General features: G+C 47.5%; 1 pseudogene; it reads right to left on the reverse strand.

The window, feature by feature from the left end:
- Positions 1-1,662: 1,662 nt before the first annotated feature.
- LOC139356940 (U6 spliceosomal RNA) lies at positions 1,663-1,762 on the reverse strand (annotated as a pseudogene).
- Positions 1,763-18,820: the final 17,058 nt, after the last annotated feature.

Genomic DNA, 18,820 nt, shown 5'->3' on the forward strand with positions numbered 1-18,820 from the left:
AAAAAAAAGAAAGAAAAATGAAAGACAAGGCTATGCAACTCGACTCTAAGAAGCTAACCGCATGTGACCTTTTAAATTTAAATGAATTAAGATTAAAAAACTGTGTTCCTCAATTGCGCCAGCCACATGTGAAGTGCTTGATGGAAACAGGTGTCTGGAGCCACCATACTGAACAGAGCAGTTATAGAATGTTCCCATCACTGTAGAAAGGGGATAGTTTCCCTTTCTCAAAGTTCTATCATTCAGTCCACAGCAGGGTATTCATTTATTTATTTATTGTCATCCAGGTTGGAGTGCGGTGGTGTGATCTCGGCTCACTTGCAGCCTCCACCTCTGGGACTTAAGCGATCCTTCCACCTCAGCCTCCCTAGTAGCTGGGTCCACAAGTGCAGGCCACTACGCTTCTTGGCTAGTTTATTTTCTTGCCTTCTTTTTTTGTTTTGTTTTGCTTTGTTTTTTGAGATGGAGCCTGTCTCTGTCCCCCAAGCTGGAGCGCAGCAGCACGATCTTGGCTCACTGCAGCCTCTGCCTTTCAGGGTTCAAGCGATTCTCCTGCTTCAGCCTCCCAAGTAGCTTTGACTATAGGCTTGAGCCAAAATTCCTGGGTCATTTTTGTATTTTTAATAGAGACAGGATTTTGCCATGTTGGCCAGGCTGGTCTTGAACTACTGACCTCACGTGATCTGCCTGCCTTGGCCTCCCAGAGTGCTGGGATTACAGGTGTGAGCCAGAGCATCCGGCCCCCTTCCTCCCTTCCTTCCTTTTTTCCTTCCTTTCTTTCCAGACGGGGTCTCATTATGTTGCCCAGACTGGGAGAATAATTTTTTTTTATTAGTCCATATAGATCTGTCTTATTTTTGTTTCCAGCTACAAAATATTCTATCGTGTAGATCTGTACTGTTTGAGATGGTAATCACTAATCACACATGGCTATTTAAATTTGTCTTCTTCTTCATTTTTATTTTTCAGAGATGAGGTCTTGCTATGTTGCTCAGGCTGGAACGTAGTGGCACAATCATAGCGCACCGCAGCCTCAACTTCCCAGCCTCAAGTGATCCTCCCGCCTCAGCCTCCCGAGTCCCTGGGACTATAGGTGTGCAGCACCACAGCCAGCAAAATTTAAATTAATTAAAATTAAATAAAGTTAGTCCCTCAGGTGTACTGGCCACATTTCAAATGCTCAGTGGAAACACATGACTGGAGCCACTGTACTGGGTGGCGACACAGGCTACTTCCATCACTGCAGAGAGCTCTATCGGATGGTGCCGGTGTAGATGGACCACACTTCAGCTAGCAAACCCTTCCTGTTGGATATTCAGCTTGCTTCCAGTATGGTGCTACTAAAACCAGTGCAATGAAAGCTATTCTTTTTCTTTTTCTTTTTTATTCTTTTTGAGATTGGGTCTCACTGTCTCCCAAGGTGGAGTGCAGTGGTGTGATCTTGGCTCACTGCAACCTCCACCTCCTGGGTTCAAGTGATCCTCCCACTTCTTTCCACTTCTTTCTCCCAAGTAGCTGGGACTACAGACATGCGCCACCATGCCCAGCTAACTTTTGTATTTTGTGTAGAGACGGGGCTTCACCATGTTGCTCAGGCTGATCTCAAATGCCTGCCTGCCTCGGCCTCCCTAAGTGCTGGGATAATAGGCATGAACTACATCACCCAGTCAAGGCTATTTCTTTTTTTAAAATTTAAACAGGGGCCATGCTAAACTACTCTGTATCATTCCAATTTTAGCATATGTGCTGCCAAAGTGAGCACAAGTATTTTATTTGTTATTGTTATTATTATTTTTTGAGACAAAGTCTTGCTCTGTCACCCAGGCTGGAGAGCTGTGGCATGATCACAGCTCACTGTAGCCTCGACCTCCTGGGCTCAAGTGCTCCTCCTACCTTAGCCTTCCAAGTAGATGGGACTACAGGCATGCACCACCATGCCTGGCTAAATTTTTGTATTTTTTGTAGAGATGGAGTAGCACTATGTTGCCCAGACTGGTCTCAAACTCCGGAGCTCAAGTGATTGGCGCACCTCAGCCTCCCAAAGTGCTGGGATTACAGATGTGAGCCACTGTATCCGGCTGGCTATATTTATCCATAGATTTTTGCCTTTGTGTGCATATATATCTGAAAGATAACTTCTCAAAGCAAACTTGCTGGGTCAAAGGCCATATGCATTTTAAATTTAGACAGGCTTTGTCAAATTCCCCTCCGAAGAGGTTACACAAATTTACCCTTCTACCAACAGCAGCCAGCAGTGCCTGCTTCCCCATACCCTAACAACACAAGGAGCTTCTCACACTAATTTTGTATTTTTAGAAGAGATGGGGCTTCTCCTTGTTGGTCAGGCTGGTCTTGAACTCCTAACCTCAGGTGATCCACCCGACTCGGCCTCCCAAAGTGCTAGGATTACAGGTGTGAGCCATCGTGCCCGGTGATAGTTTTACCTTTAAAATTGTTCTGTGTTCCCTCACACAATAAGGACCTCATTGATTATTTCACTTGACAAAGTCACTTTCCATGTGGAAAACACTTCTTGAAGCCCTTGGGATCTCAGCTGGGGACGTGGGGACTTTGCCCTCCAGGAGGGCATCTAATGTTTGTAATGATTGCCTCATCTGTCATTTGCACTGAGCTCATGTTGCTAATTATTAGCTATGGTGGATGCAGAGAGAAAGACGGAATTGGATGTGGAACGGCAGAAGCTATGACAAGCTGCAAGAGGGCCTGGCTGTCACTGTTTACAAAATTACAATATTTCTCAAAGGTAATTTTGTTATAAAGTAATTGTGCAGTTTGTTCATTTAACTGTGCAGTTTATTTGTTCATTTAACAAATAAGGGACTGTAGAGATGGGGTCTTGCTATGTTGCCTGGGCTGATCTGGAACTCCCGGGCTCAAGTGATCCTCCTGTCTCGGCCTCCCAAAGTGCTGGGATGACAGATGTGAGCTACTGCACCCAGCCGGCAGGGCTGTCCTTTTTCACTTGCCCCAACCTCAGTGGCTGATGTACTGATTTGCTCCTGGAATCTAAGATTCATGCAGCCACAGAGGGACAACCCTGGCGACTTAGTTGAAGTGTGTAACATTGAAAAGAATTATAGCCGGGTGCAGTGGCTCACACCTGTAATCCCAGAACTTTGGGAGGCCGAGGTGGGCTGATCATAAGGTCAGGAGTTTGAGACCAACCTGCCCAACATGGTGAAACCCTGTCTTTACTAAAAATACAAAAATTAGCTGGGCATGATGGCATGCACCTGTAATCCCAGCTACTTAGGAGGCTGAGGCAGGAGAATTGCTTGAACCCGGGAGGTGGGGGTTGCAGTGAGTTGAGATTGCACCACTGTACTCCAGTCTGAGAGACAGAGCATGACTCTGACTCCAAAAAAAAAAAAAGAAAAGAAAAAAAAAAAAGAAAAAAAAGAATTATGGTGTGCCCATGCTCACAGCCGAAATCAGAAAACAACTCTAAAAAACAACCCTAAAAGTCCACCAGTGTAGGCCAGTCACAGTGGCTCATGCCTATAATCCCAGCACTTCGTTCTGTTACGCAGGCTGGAGTTCAGTGGCACAATCTCGGCTCACTGCAACCTCCACCTCCCGGGTTCAAGCAATTCTCCTGCCTTAGCCTCCCCAGTTGCTGGGATTACAGGTGCCTGCCACCACACCTGGCTAATTTTTGTATTTTGAGTAGAGACGGGGTTTCACCATATTGGTCAGGCTGGTCTTGAACTCCTGACCTCAATCTATTCACCGGTCTCGGACTCCCAAAGTGCTGGGATTACAGGCGTGAGCCACTGCACCCAGCCAAGAACACTTTTTTTTTTTTTTTTTTTTTTTTGAGACGGAGTCTCACCCTGTTGCCCAGGCTGGAGTGCAGTGGCGCGATCTCGGCTCACTGCAAGCTCCGCCTCCCGGGTTCCCGCCATTCTCCTGCCTCAGCCTCCTGAGTAGCTGGGACTACAGGCGCCCGCCACCGCGCCCGGCTAATTTTTTGTATTTTTAGTAGAGACGGGGTTTCACTGTGGTCTCGATCTCCTGACCTTGTGATCCGCCCGCCTCGGCCTCCCAAAGTGCTGGGATTACAGGCTTGAGCCACCGCACCCGGCCCTTAAGAACACTTTTTATATTTTATTTTCACACTGAAAATCAGTCACATTTGCTTCAGCCTCAAAGAGCGTGAAATTAAATGAGTACTGATAGCAAACCGCACTTTTTTCTAAACAGGAAATTTGTTAATGGGTATGGAGTTGTAGTTTTGCAAGATGAAAATGGGGACCGACTTTCAGTTTGGGAAGATTAAACCGTTCTGGAAATGAATGGTGGCAATGGTTGCACAGCAATGTGAATGCCCTTGGTGTCACACATACAAATGGATAGAATGGTTAAAAACTATGGGCATGGTGGTAAGACATGGCAAAGTGTTTAGAAAGCAGGCAGAAACAGGAAGCAATTGTTGAGTCTTCCATTTGGGGGGCTTCTAAAATGTTCCCTGAAGGTGGAGCAGTGCCCCCTCCCAGCGTGGGGAGGTTTCTGTGCGTGCTCACGGGCACCACGCTGAATTAGGGACTGGCAAGGGCCCTGGTGAAATGTTACCGAACTTAAATTGAGAGTCCACGGCCCAGAAGCCAGAGCATCTCTCAAGCATATGGAGGCTGTCTTGGCACCCCAGTTCTCCCCAAGGCCGCCACAAAAACACAAGGCAGCCACAAGGGGGAGTGGGGAGGTGACTCACTCCTAGCCGGGTGCTGGCATCACCTAAGGGAAGTGGGCATGGAGTGTGGTACCCGCAGGCGGCGCCACCGTTCCCCACTCCCTCCCTGCACCCCTCCATCTCCTCCGTCCTTTAAAAACTGTGATAAAATACCCATAACATAGAACTCGTCATTAAAAAAAAATCACCATTTTAACCATTTTGAAGTGTACAGTTCAGTCGCATTTAGGACAATGTTATGCAACCACCTCCTCCATCTAGTTCCAGAACATTCCTTCACCCCCAAAGGAAACCCCTGCACCTATTAGGAGTCACCTCCTATTTCCCCCTCTCCCCAGTCCCTGGCAAATACCAATCTGTTTTCTGTCTCTTTTTCTTTTGTTTTTTAGACACGGTCTTGATCTGTCATCTAGGCTGGAGTGTAGTGGTGCAATCATAGCTCACTGCAGCCTCAAATCCCTGGCCTCGAACAATCCTCCTGCCTCAGTCTCCCAAAGTGCAGAGATAACAGGCATGAGCCCCGCTGTGTTCTGTCTATGGATATGCTTACTCTGGAGATTTCCTATCAATGGAATCTTGCATTGTGTGGTGTTTTGTTTCTGGCTTCTCTCACTTTTTTTTTTTTTTTTTTTGAGACAGAGTCTTGCTCTGTCACCCAGGCTGGAGTGTAGCGGTGTGATCTCAGCTCACTGCAGCCTCCGCCTCCTGGGTTCAAGTGATTCTCCTGCCTCAGCCACCTGAGTAGCTGGGACTACAGGCGCCTGCCACCATGCCTGGTTAATTTTTTTGTATTTTTAGTAGAGATGGGGTTTTGCCATGTTGGTCAGGATAGTCTCGAACTCCTGATCTCAGGTGATCTGCCCACCTCAGCCTCCCAAAGTGCTGGGATTACAGGTGTGAGCCATTGTGCCTGGCCCTGACTTCTCTCACTTAGCATCATATTTTCAAGGTCCATCCATGGTGTAGTATGTATCAGTGTTTTAAAAAAATTTTTTTTTAAGAGGGAGGTCTCTCTGTGTTGGCCAGGCTAGTCTTGAACTCCTGACCTTAAGTAATCCTCCTGCTTCAGCCTCCCAAAGTGCTGAGATTAGAGGTGTAAGCCACATGGCCAGCCAGTATTTCATTTCTTTTTATGGCTGAATCACATTCCATGGTATGGACAGACCACATTTTCTCATCCATTGATGGGTATTTGAGTTGTCTCCCAAATAGTTTTTTAAATGGTTAAAAATGAATGAGTATGATGTGATGTGTATTTTTGCTTTTTGCTGTTATGAATACTGTTGCTATGAACATGCACAGACAGGTATTTGAGTGCCTGTTTTCAGTTCTCTTGGATGTATACCTAGGAGTGGAATTGCTGGGTCATATGGTGATGCTATATATAACTTGATTCTTTTTCTTTTCTTTTTTTTTGTTTCAATCAAGCAGACCGTGAGCCAGAATGGGTTCAGAGAGACTCCCCGTACGTTAAACTTGTTGATGAACTGCCAAACTGTTTTCTTCCCCTTCCTTTCTGATTTTGATGAGCAAAACTTCTCAATATAGAGACTTTCAGCTCATCCTTGAATCTCCGCCACTCTCTGCACAGCAGCCAGGGATTCCCTTAAAGCTTGCACACGACTCCTGCCCCATCCCTACTTAAACCCCATTAACTGCTTCTTCCCAACGCACACACAAAAAATGCAACTTCCTCTGTGAAGGCTATGAGGCCCTACAGGACCAGGGCCTCCCGATCCTTGCCCCCCAACCACTCAGGTCTGAGGTCAAAGTCATTTCCTTGGAGAGACTCCAAGACTGTCCTATCTGTTGTTCCTCCCACACCGTCTCTGTCTTCCACATGACTCTGATTTTGTTTTTCATCACACTCATCACAACCTGAGCAGAAGGAAAGATGATACCTCACTGCAGACCACAAGGTCTAGCTGCCCTGGGCCCGTCCCTGGTGCCACTGTCTGTCTCACGGTCTGTGCTCCAACTGCCAAACCAGCTCCTGCCACAGGCCCTTTGCACTTGCTGCCCACCCCTACCCAAAATGCTCTGCTCTCATGGGTGACTTTTTCTCAGTTACTTGGTTTTGACTCAGATTTTACCCATCAAAGAGGCCCTCTGTGGTAGGCTGAACAATGGCCCCTCCAAAGATGTCTGCATCCTAATTTTCTGGGACCTGTGACTGTGTTGCTTTGGGATTAAATCAAAGGTGCCAAGATTGGGAGATGACCTGGGGCTTACCTGGTGGGTTGATGTAACCACAAGGGTCCTTATGAGAGGGACACAGGAGTCAGTCTTGGGGAAGAAGGTGACGTGGAGACAGAGGCAGCGGCTGGAGTGATGCACTTTGTGGGTGGAGGAGGGGGCTATGAGCCAAGGAGTTCAGGCGACCTCTAGAAGCTGAAAAAGGTGAAGAAACGGATTGTCCCTTAGAGCTTCCAGAAGGGATGCAGCCCTGCAGACTCCTTAACTTTAGCCAGGTAGAACCGTTTTGGACTTCTGACCTCCAGAAATGAAAGATAATGAGAAGATAATCAATTTGTGTTGTTTTAAGTCACTATGTTCATGATTTGTTACAGTAGCTAACAGAAAGCTTCTTGACCAACCCAGGCCCCACCCCAGGCAGAGTCTAAGCCGCTCCTTTCTTAGCTGTTCCCTTATTGTCCTCATTTCATTGTCGCTTGAGTATCCTACAAATGGAAGCTCAGAGCTAGTTCAGAGCATGTGTGTGTGTGTGTATATATATATATATATATATTTTTTTTTTTTTTTTTGAGATAAGGTTCCACTCTGTCCCCCAAGCTGGAGTGCAGTGGTGCGATCATAGCTCACTGCAGCCTCAACTGCCCTGGGCTCAAGTGACTCTCCAGCCTCAGCCTCCCCAGTGGCTGGGACCACAAGCACGCACCATCACACCTGGCTAATTTTTAACTATTTTATAGAGATGAGGGTCTCACCATGTTGTCCAGGCTGGTCTCAAACTCCTGGGCTCAAGCAATCCACCCACACATCAGCCTCCCAAAGTGTTGGGATTATAGGCAAGAGCCACCACACCCAGCAGTTTGCAAATTTTAAAACTTTCTGACTGTTGCCAATCTGTCCTCCAGAAACATGTTGCCAATTCCCAGCTTTACCCACACCAAGGGAGAGGTCGCTTCCCTCTACTGTTGGCATCGTGGTTACAGAAAACACTGCTGTCCTCCCTGAGGGCACCGTTCCCTCCCTCCCCTTCCCTTAACCACCAGTTAAAGGATATGAAGGCTCAATCTCCCAGGCTCTTGACATTTTCATGTACTGTTTCCTCTGCCTGCAAATCTTTTCCCAGCTTTGAGTGGCAGGCCTATTTTGTCATTTCCAGGTTAGTTTAACTCAGAGAGGCCTTCCCTGGCCTCCCAACCTAAGGTTGCCATCAGGTCCTGCCTAATCCTACTATCTGTTTTACTTCTTTACTTAGCCCTTTTGGTTCCCTGGTATTTACTTAAGTCTCCAGCATTCTCCACAAGCAGGGACCTCGTCTGTTTCACCGCTGTATCCCAGTGCCCAGAACAGTGCTTGACGATAGTAGGTGCTCAATAAATACGTGTAGACTAAATAATGAATGAATAATAATGTATGTTTTTCTATCTTGGTGAGCTATTTCTGTTATAGTTTTGAGTCTTGTTATCTTCCCAAAGCATCCTTCCTAACTTCAAACCATTCTTAATTAGTTCTCAAGATGGAGTAATAGGAATGGTAGTTGGGTAGGAACATAAACAAGTTTTCAAATGTCAACAATAGTTGATTTTTTAAATACAAGAAGAGACAAAAAGGTCACATATTGTATGACTTTATTTATGGGAAATATCCAGAACAGGCAGACGCACAGAGACAGAAAGCAGACGAGTGGCTGCCAGAGGCTGGAGGAGGGGAATGAGGAGGGAGTGTTTAATGGGTACAGGGTTTTATTTTGGGGTGATAAAAATGTCTGAAACTAGGTAGAGGTGGTGGTTATACAACACTGTGAATATACTAAATGCCACTTTTTAATTAATTTTTTTTTTTTGAGAAGGAGTCTTGCTCTGTTGCCCAGGCTGGAGTGCAGTGGCATGATCTCAGCTCACTGAAGCCTCTGCCTCCCAGGTTCAAGTGATTCTCCTGCCTCAGCCCCCCGAGTAGCTGGGATTATAGGCACCCACCATCATGCCCAGCTAACTTTTGTATTTTTAGTAGAGACGGGTTTCACCATGTTGGCCAGGCTGGTGTCGAACTCCTGGGCTTGAGTGATCCTCCCACTTTGGCTTCCCAAAGTGCTAGGATTGTAGGTGTGATTCATTGCGTTCGGCCACTTTTTAATGTAATGTAATTTAATTTAATTTAATTTTTTTTCTTGAGGCAGGGTCTTGCTCTGTTGCACAGGCTGGAGTGCAGTGACGCCATCTCGGTTCACTGCAGCTTCAACCTCCCGGGCTCAAGTGATCCTCCTGCCTCAGCCTCAAGAGAATTTGAGACTACAGGTGCATGCCACCATGCCTGGCTGATTTTTATATTTTTTTGGTACAGACGGCATCTTGCCATGTTGCCCAGGCTGGTCTCAAACTCTTGGCCTCAAGTGATCCTCCCACCTCAGCCTCCCAAAGTGCTGGGATTACAGGCATGAGCCACTGCACTCGGCCTACTTTTTGGTTTTTGGAAGTAGCTCTGTGGACAGGTGTGAGATGATACCTTACTATGGTTTCAATTCGTATTTTTCTGGTTATGAGTGATGTTCATCTTTTCATTTGCTTATTGGCCATTTGTATATCATCTTTGGAGACAAGACTATTCAAGTATTTTGCCCCCTCCTGCTTTTTCTTTCTTTCTTTTTTTTTTTGTGAGTCAGGTTCTCGCTCTGTCGCCCAGGCTAGAGTACAGTGGTGTGATCTTGGCTCACTGCAACCTCCACCTCAGCCTCCTGGGTAGCTGGGACCACAGGCACACACCACCACACCCAGCTAATTTTCTTTGTATTTTTATAGAGATGGGGCTTTCACTATGTTGGCCAGGCTGGTCTCAAACTCCTGAGCTCAAGCGATCCTCCCACATCAGCCTCCCAAAGTGCTGGGATGAGAGGCATGAGCCACCACACCTGCCCCCGCCATGTTGCTTTTTGTTTGTTTGTTCGTTTTTGAGATAGGGCCTTGCTTTGTCATCCAGGCTGGGGTGCAGTGGCTGCTCACGGCTCACTGCAGCTTCAGTCTCCCAGGCTCAAGTGATCCTCCTGCCTCAGCCTGTAGCTGGGACTACAGCACTCACCATCACACCTGGCTAATTTTTTCATTTTTTGGAAAGATGGATTCTTGCTATGTTGCCCAGGCTGGTCTTGAACTCATATCAAGTGCTCTATCTACCTTGGCCTCCCAAAGTGCTGGGATTGTAGGCATGAGCCATCACAATAAACTTTTTGCCATTTTAAAAATTAGGTTATTTGTTGATGAGTTTTAGCATATTCATCCTTTGTTTTTTTTTTTGAGATGGAGTCTCGCTCTGTTGCCCAGGCTGGAGTGCAGTGGCCAGATCTCAGCTCACTGCAAGCTCCACCCCCGGGTTCACGCCATTCTCCTGGCTCAGCCTCCCGAGTAGCTGGGACTACAGGCGCCCGCCACCTCGCCCGGCTAGTTTTTTGTATTTTTTAGTAGAGACGGGGTTTCACCGTGTTAGCCAGGATGGTCTCGATCTCCTGACCTCGTGATCCGCCCGTCTCGGCCTCCCAAAGTGCTGGGATTACAGGCTTGAGACACCGCGCCCGGCCTCATCCTTTGTTAGATATATGATTTGCAAATAATTTCTCCCATTCTGTAGAAGGAATTCTGTTGATTGTGTCCTTTGATGTATAGTAGGCTCTGCCTTTTTATGAAGAAATGTTAAAGAATTCACAAGTGTTTTTTTTTTTTTTTGAACCGAAGTCTTGCTCTGTTGCCCAGACTGGAGGGCAGTGGTGTGATCTTGCTCACTGCAGCCTCCGCCTTCCAGGTTTAAGCAATTTTCCTGCCTCAGCCTCCCAAGTAGCTGAGACTACAGGTGTGTGCCACCACCCCCGGCTGATTTTTTGTAGTTTTGGTAGAGACAGGGTTTTGCCATGTTGGCCAGGCTGGTCTCGAACTCCTGACCTCAGTGATCCACCCCCCTCAGTTTCCCAAAGTGGTAGGATTACAGAATTCATAAATGCTTTAAAACCATCCCTGACCAGGCATGGTGGCTAATGCCTGTAATCCCGGTACTTTGGGAGGCCAAAGCAGGAGGATCACTTGAGTCCAGGAGTTTGAATCTAGTCTGGGCAACACGGCAAGACCCTGTCTCTATAAAAAATTTTTAAAAAATTAGCCAGGTGTGGTGGCGAACACTTGCTGTCCCAGCTACCTGGGAGGCTAAGGTGGATCTCTTGAACCCGGGAGGCAGAGGTTGCATTGACACCCCAGATCACACCACTGCACTCCAGCCTGTGCGACAGAGCCAGACCCTATCTCAAGAGAGGGAGAGAGGGCCGGGCACGGTGGCTCATGCCTGTAATCTCAGCACTTTGGGAGGCCGAGGTGGGTCTTCCCGAGGAATAGTCTTACTATGTTGCCCAGGCTGGTCTTGAACTCATATCAAGTGCTATATCTACCTTGGCCTCCCAAAATGCTGGGATTGTAGGCATGAGCCATCACAATAAACTTCTTGCCATTTTAAATGGCACGAGATCAGGAGTTTGAGACCAGCCTGGCCAACATAGTGAAACTGCGTCTCTACTAAAAATACAAAAAATTAGCCGGGCATGGTGGCATATGCCTGTAGTCTCAGCTACTCAGGAGGCTGAGGCAGGAGAATTGTTTGAACCTGGGAGGCAGAGGTTGTAGTGAGCTGAGATCGCACCACTGTACACCAGCCCAGGCGACAGTGCGAGACTCCATCTCAAAAATAAAAATAAAAATAAAATAAAAATAAAAATAAAAAGAGGGAGAGAGAGAGAAAGAGAGAGAGAGAGACAGGGAGACAGAGAGAGAAAAGAAAGCCATCACTACATATAAAAGGGGTTTTGGCAAAAATAAGTCTTGTCCTGCCTTGACTTCCCTCCCCAGAGGCAACCTCTATTACCAGTTTGCTGTATAGCTTTCCAGTGATTTTCTTTGAGTTTTCTAATGTAACATTTCCACAGACAATTGTGCAATTTGTTTTTATGCAAAACGAACCTTGGCTGGGGGCCTCAGTATCCCCATTGGTAAGACAAGGGAGTTGGAGTGGATAATTCCTAAAGACTGCTGGGAGGAACACAGCCCGCATGTTGGGAAAGATCCCAGCCATGCTCCTCGGCCCTCCTTTCATGAAGGTTTATGAAGGCTCTGTCTTGATTTTTTTTTTTTTAAGACGGAATTTCACTCTTTATTGCCCAGGCTGGAGTGCAATGGCACGATCTCAGCTCACCGCAACCTCTGCCTCCCGGGTTCAGGTGATTCTCCTGCCTCAGCCTCCTGAATAGCTGGGATTACAGGCATGCACCACCACGCCCGGTTAATTTTGTATTTTTAGTAGAGATGGAGTTTCACCATGTTGACCAGGCTGGTCTCAAATTCCCGACCTCAGGTAATCCGCCCGCCTTGACCTCCCAAAGTGCTGGGATTACAGGTGTGAGCCACCGTGCCCAGCCAGCTCTGTCTTGAGAGGTTATTTCTTTTTGTTGTTGTTGTTCTTTTGATAGAGGGTCTTGCTCTGTCGCCCAGGCTGGATTGCAGTGGTGTGATCATAGCTTGCTGCAACCTCTACCTCCCAGCCTCAAGTGATCCTCCCACCTCAGCCTTCTGAGTAGCTGGGACCACAGGCATGCACCACCACACCCAGCTTATTTTTGTATTTTGTATTTTTTGTAGAGAAGGGGTCTCACTGTGTTGCCCAGGCTTGTCTCAAACTCCTGGGCTCAAGTGATCCTCCCGTCTCAACCTCCCAAAATGCTGGGATTACAGGCATGTGCCACCATAACCTGGCCCCAAAGAGGTTATTTTTTAAAGGAGAAAGCCATTTTCTCTGAACAGCATTAGCGTCTGTTCTGTGGGAATACAGGAGTTCTTGTTTTGTTCCACTTAATAAGAACTCAGTTCCTCCTGTCAGCTCGATGCTGGGAAAAACTCTAATTTCAGTTCTTTATTTTTCAGAAACTCCAAAGAACATGGAAATGAGACCACAGGAAGAATCCAGAACTACTACCCATCATAAAATTTCTATCTGCAAGTTGTGTCTACAGTGTGCCAGTTATTGATGAGGGTGAGGCCGAAAGTGGGACAGTGTGGGGAAGATTTTTTAATTGCTCCCCAATTACCATATTCCTTTTTTCTTTTCTTTTTTTTTTTTTTTTTTGAGACAGAGTCTCACTCTGTTGCCCAGGCTAGAGTGCAGCGGCGTGATCTTGGCTCAGTGCAATCTCCGCCTCCCGGGTTCAAGCAATTTTCTGCCTCAGCCTCCCGAGTAGCTGGGATTACAGGCACCCGCCACCACGGCCGGCTAATTTTTGTATTTTTAGTAGAAACGGGGTTTCACCATCTTGGCCAGGCTGACTCCCTCCCAAAGTGCTGGGATTACAGGCATGACGCCTGGCTCATATTCCTCTTTTCTTTTTAGAGTCCCTAAAGTTCCAGAGGGGCATACGTCACCCAGCTAGAGGTGATGTTTTCCAGCTTCCACTGAAGCTAGGTGTGACCTCGAGATTATGTTCTGGCCTATAAGATACAGGTAGATGATGTGATGGGAATACTTCCAGGCCACATGGTTAGAAGGGAAGCTCCTAACCTTCTAACCTTTCTCCCTCTCTTTGAGCTGGAACATGGACAGGGTTTGAGAAGCCAGCTCTGTCCCTGGGGATGGTGGAGCAGCTGGATGCTGGGTCCCTGGGTCCCTGGGTGACCACATGGAGGTGAATCTCCTGCCTTCTTAGACTAGTAGCCACCTCTGCAATGTTAAGGGAGAGAGGAATACGTTTCTAATTTGTTAGAGCCACTGTATTTTGGGGTCTCTTAGGAGCTCAACGTATACCCTAATACAGGTGGCTTTCACCTTTTTATACAACTTTTTTATTTTTTGAGACAGAGTCTTGCTCTGTCACCCAGGTGGAGTATAGTGGTGTGATCTCGGCTCACTGCAACCTCCGCCTCCTAGGTTCAAGTGATTCTCCTGTCTCAGCCTCCCAAGTAGCTGGGACTACAGGTGCCCGCCACCATGCCCAGCTAATTTTTGTATTTTTAGTAGAGACAGGGTTTCGCCATGTTGGCCAGGCTGGTCTCAAACTCCTGACCTCAGGTGATTTGCCCACCTCGGCCTCTTGAAGTGCTGGGATTACAGGTGTGAGCCACTGCACCTGGCCCTTTTTATACAACTTTGATTTTTACTTTTATTTTTTTTTTTGAGACTGAGTCTCGCTCTGTTGCCTAGGCTGCAGTGCAGGGGCACAATCTCAGCTCACTGCAACCTCTGCCTCCTGGGTTCAAGTGATTCTCCTGTCTCAGCCTCCCAAGTAGCTGAGATTACAGGTGTGCAGCACTGCACCCGGCTAATTTTTGTATTTTTAGTAGAGACGGGGTTTTGCCGTATTGGCCAGGATGGTCTCACTCTCTTGACCTTGTGATCTGCTCGCCTCAGCCTCCCAAAGTGCTAGGATTACAGGCGTGAGCCACCGCGCCCAGCCACTTTACTTCTAATGAAAGAAAAGATCTTGTTTACAATAGCAACTGTAATGATAAAATATTTAACAACAAACTTCCCAAGGAGTGTAGAGGATACAAATGTAAAAACCTTTAAAAAAATTATACTATTGTTGAAATATAAAAAGAGACTTACATTCATGGGAATACAGTCTTTCTTCTTAGAGAGGAAGAATCAGCTTTGGAAAGATGCCAAGAGCTTGCTAAATTTAACTAGAAATCCATGCAATCCCCATTAAAATACCAACACAACATTTTGGGAGGTTTGAGAAAATGGTGCCCAAGTTCACCAAAAGATGTGAATAACGGAAAATTGCCAGGAAAATTTTAGAAATAAAAAATAACGAGGGGGTCAGGCACTGTGGCTCATGCCAGTAATCCCAGCACTTTGGCAGGCTGAGGTGGGAGGATTGCTTGAGGCCAGGAATTCGAGACCACCCTGGTAAACACAGCAAGACCCCATCTCAACAAAATTAAAAAAAAAAAAAAATCAGACCAGGCATGACAGCTCATGCCTGTAATCTCAGTGCTTTGGGAGGCCAAGGTAGGTAGATCACTTGAGGCCAGGAGTTTGAGACTAGCCTGGCCAACATGGCAAAACCCTGTCTCTACTACAAATATAAAGAAATGTCAGCTGGTGTGGTAGCAGGCGCCTACAATCCCAGCTACTTGGGAGATTGAGGCACGAGGATCGCTTGAACCCAGGAGGTGGAGGTTGCAGTGAACAGAGATTGCTCCACTGCATTCCAGCCTGGGTGACAGAGCAAGACTCTGTTTTTAAAAAAAAAAAAAAATCAGCCAGGCATGGAGGCGTGCACCTGTAGTCCCGTCCTAGCTACTCTGAGGGCTGAACTGAGAGGATCGCTTGAGCCCAGGATGTAGAGGCTGCAGTGAGCTATGATCGCATCATTGCACTCCAGCCTGGGTGACAGAGCGAGGCCCCATCTCTAAAAATAATTATGTATATCTATATAATTATATATTGTGTGTGTGTGTGTATATATATACACACACACATACTGTATATATATATTTCAATGTTTTACCTGGTTTTATTTATGTATTTATTTATTTTGAGACAGAGTCTCACTCTGTTGCCCAGGCTAGAGTGCAGTGGCATGATCTCAGCTCACTGTAATCTCTGCCTCCTGGGTTCAAGCTATTCTCCTGCCTCAGCCTCCTGAGTAGCTGGGATTATAGGCATGTGTCACTAAGTCCAGCTAATTTTTGTATTTTTAGTAGAGACAGGGTTTTGCTATGTTGGCCAGACTGGTCTTGAACTCCTGGCCTCAAGTGATCTGCCTGCCTCGGCCTCCCAAAGTGTTGGGATTACAGGCGTGAGCTACTGCGCATGGCCTATTTTATTATTAGTTATTGTTGTTAATCTCTTACTGTGCCTAAATTATAAATTAAATTTTATCATGGAGAAAACCAGTCTATACCGGGTTCAGTGCTATCTCAGGTCTCAGGCGTCCACTAGGGATCTTGGAACGTATCCCCTGAAGATAAGGAAGGACCCCAACGCTCCGCTGGAATTCAAAATAACCCGCCCACTCCACAGTGAGGTGGGTAAAAGCCAGTCTGACAGTGCTTTGATGATCTTGTACTCTCTACTCTTTGCTTTTGCAGAACATTAATCACCAAATGTTTTCCACATTTTGCAAGAGGAGAACAGGTGTCGGGGGTGAGGGAGGGCCTCGCTTTCATCTAATAGGCCTTTCTGTTCTTTCTGTTTCTCTTGGATTTTGTGAAGCTCAGACTCCAGCATCTGATAACTCAGGTTCAAATTCGGGCCTGGTTACTCCCTCCCTGTGTCCCTGTGTGACCTTGAACAAGTTACTTTATTTCTCTGTGCCTCAGTTTCCTCATCTGAAAAGTAGAGATAATATTGGTTCTAACTCCAGAGGTGAATGTGGGGATTCAATGAATTAAAATGTAAAACAGTTAGAACACTGCCATGCATGAAGTTCAGTCTTGATGAATATTAGCTATTATTATGATCAATATCTGCCATGGGACAAGGTGCAGGGGCACATACCTATAATCCCAGCATTTTGGGAGGCAGAGGTGGGAGGTTCACTTGAGCCCAGGAGCTGGAGACCAGCCTGGGCAACATAGGGAGACCCTGTCTCTACAAACAATAATAAAAAAAACAGGCCAGGCACAGTGGTTCATGTAATCCCAGCACTTTGGGAGACCGAGGCAGGCAGATCACCTGAGGTCAGGAGTTTGAGACCAGCCTGGCCGACAGGGTGAAACCCTGTCTCTACTAAAAATACCAAAAATTAGCCAGGTGTAGTGGTGGGTGCCTGTAATCCCAGCTACTTGGGAGGCTGAGGCAGGAGAATCACTTGAACCCAGGAGGCGGAGGTTGCAGTGAGCTGAGATGGCGCCACTGCACTCCAGCCTAGGCAGCAAGAGTGAAACTCTATCTAAAAAAAAAACAAAAAAGCTGGGCATGGTGTGCATCCCTGTGGTCCCAGCTACTCGGGAAGCTGAGGCGGGAGGATTGCTGGAGCCCAGGAGGTCAAGGCTGCAGTGAGCTGCGATTGTGCCACTGCACTCCAGCCTGGGCGACAGAACCAGACCCTGTCTTAAAAGAAAAATAAAATCTGTCATGGGTTGAATTGTGTTCCCAAAAAGATAGGCTGAAGCCCTGTCCTTTGATACCTCAGAATGTGACTTCATTTGGAAGTAGGGTCATTGCAGATGAGTGACATCCTGCTGGAGCAGGTTGGGCCCCTAATCCAACAGGACTGGCGTCCTTGTAAGAGCAGAGCCATCTTGTGAACACAGATGTACACGGGAAAGATGGTGTCAGACTCAGGGATGATGGCCCCATGACCTCAGAGGCGTCTGCAAGCCAAGGAGCCCCGAGGATTGCCAGCCAGCCCCCTGGAAGCTGGAAGAGCGAGGAAGGAGCCTCGGAGCCTTCGGAGGGAACATGGCCCTGCAGACATCCCCATCTCAGACTTCCAGCCTCCAGAACTTCCAGAGAGTAAACTTTCTGTTTATTTATATCTTTTTATTTTTTTGAGACGGTCTCACTCTGTCACCCAGGCTAGAATGCAGTGGCACAATCTCAGCTCACTGCAGCCTCAACTTCCCTGGGTTCAGGTAATCCTCCCACCTCAGCTTCCCAAGATGCTGGGAGTACAGCCATGCACCACCACACCTGGGTAATTTTTGCATTTTTTTAGAGATGGGGTTTGGCCATGTTGTCCAGGCTGCTCTTGAACTCCTGGACTCAAGTGATCCTCCCACCTCGGCCTCCCCAAGACCTGGGATTGCAGGTGTGAGCTACCGCGCCCGGCTTTCTGTTGCTTTAAGCTGCCGGGTTTGTGGTGCTTTGTATGGCAACCCTAGCAAACTAACACTATATCTATTCACAATTGTTTGATAAATTAAAACAAAAACAAGTCTTGAAAGCATCTCTTTCTCCCTCCTTCCTGTGCCTGGGGGTGGGTGGGGAGTCTGTGTTGAGCACCCCAGCTGAGACCAGGCAACTGCAGTGGCCTGCGAAGGTGTTTGGACTTTGTCCTGCAGACCGTGAGAGGCCCCTGGAGGTTCTACATTGGGGAGTGACTATTTCCTGGGTGTTTTAGGAAGCTCAGCCTGCCTGCCGGTGGAGGGGGAAGGGGGGAGGGGAGAGGGTTCCGGCCAGTTAGGGGACTGGAGCTGTCATCCAGGCAGGAGATGGTGTGATCTGGATCAGCAGTTCTCAAAGTGTGGTCCGCAGACCAGCAGCACCAGCGAGCTCAGGAAACTTGCTGAAAATGCAGTTATCAGGCCCACCCAGACCTACTGAATCAGGCGCTCCAGGGGTGGGGCCAGCCCTCTGGGTTCCACTAAACCTCCAGGTGGCTCTGCTGTTTGCCCAAGCGCAAGAACTCTCGCTGGGCTAAAGGAAGAGGGTGGAGAGGGTACGTCAGTCCTGTGGGGCTGCAGGACAAAGTGCCACCAACTGGGTGGCTTAGAACAACAGAAATGCATTTCTTACCTTTCTGGAGGGCAGAAATCAGAAACGAAGGTGTCAGCAGAGCCCTCTGAAGCCTGGGGTGGGGAGGAGCCTTGCTGCCTCGTTCAACCTCTGAGGGCCAGCAGCCCCCGGCATTTCTTGGCTTGCAGATACAGCACTGCAATCTCTGCCTCGATGGCACATGACATTTTGTATGTGCCTCTGTGACAAGATCTTCTTCTTCTTTTTTTTTTTTTTGAGACGCCGTTTCGCTCTTGTTGCCCAGGCTGGAGTGCAATGGTGCAATCTTGGCTCACTGCAACCTCCGCCTCCCGGGTTCTAATGATTCTCCTGCCTCAGCCTCCTGAGTAGCTGCGATTACAGGCACCTGCCACCATGCCCAGCTAAGTTGTTGTATTTTTAGTAGAGACGGGGTTTCGCCATGTTGGGCAGGCTGGTCTCGAACTCCTGACCTCA

Source organism: Macaca nemestrina, chromosome 10 (genome assembly GCF_043159975.1).
Source record: "Macaca nemestrina isolate mMacNem1 chromosome 10, mMacNem.hap1, whole genome shotgun sequence".
In the NCBI taxonomy this organism is placed as follows: domain Eukaryota; kingdom Metazoa; phylum Chordata; class Mammalia; order Primates; family Cercopithecidae; genus Macaca; species Macaca nemestrina.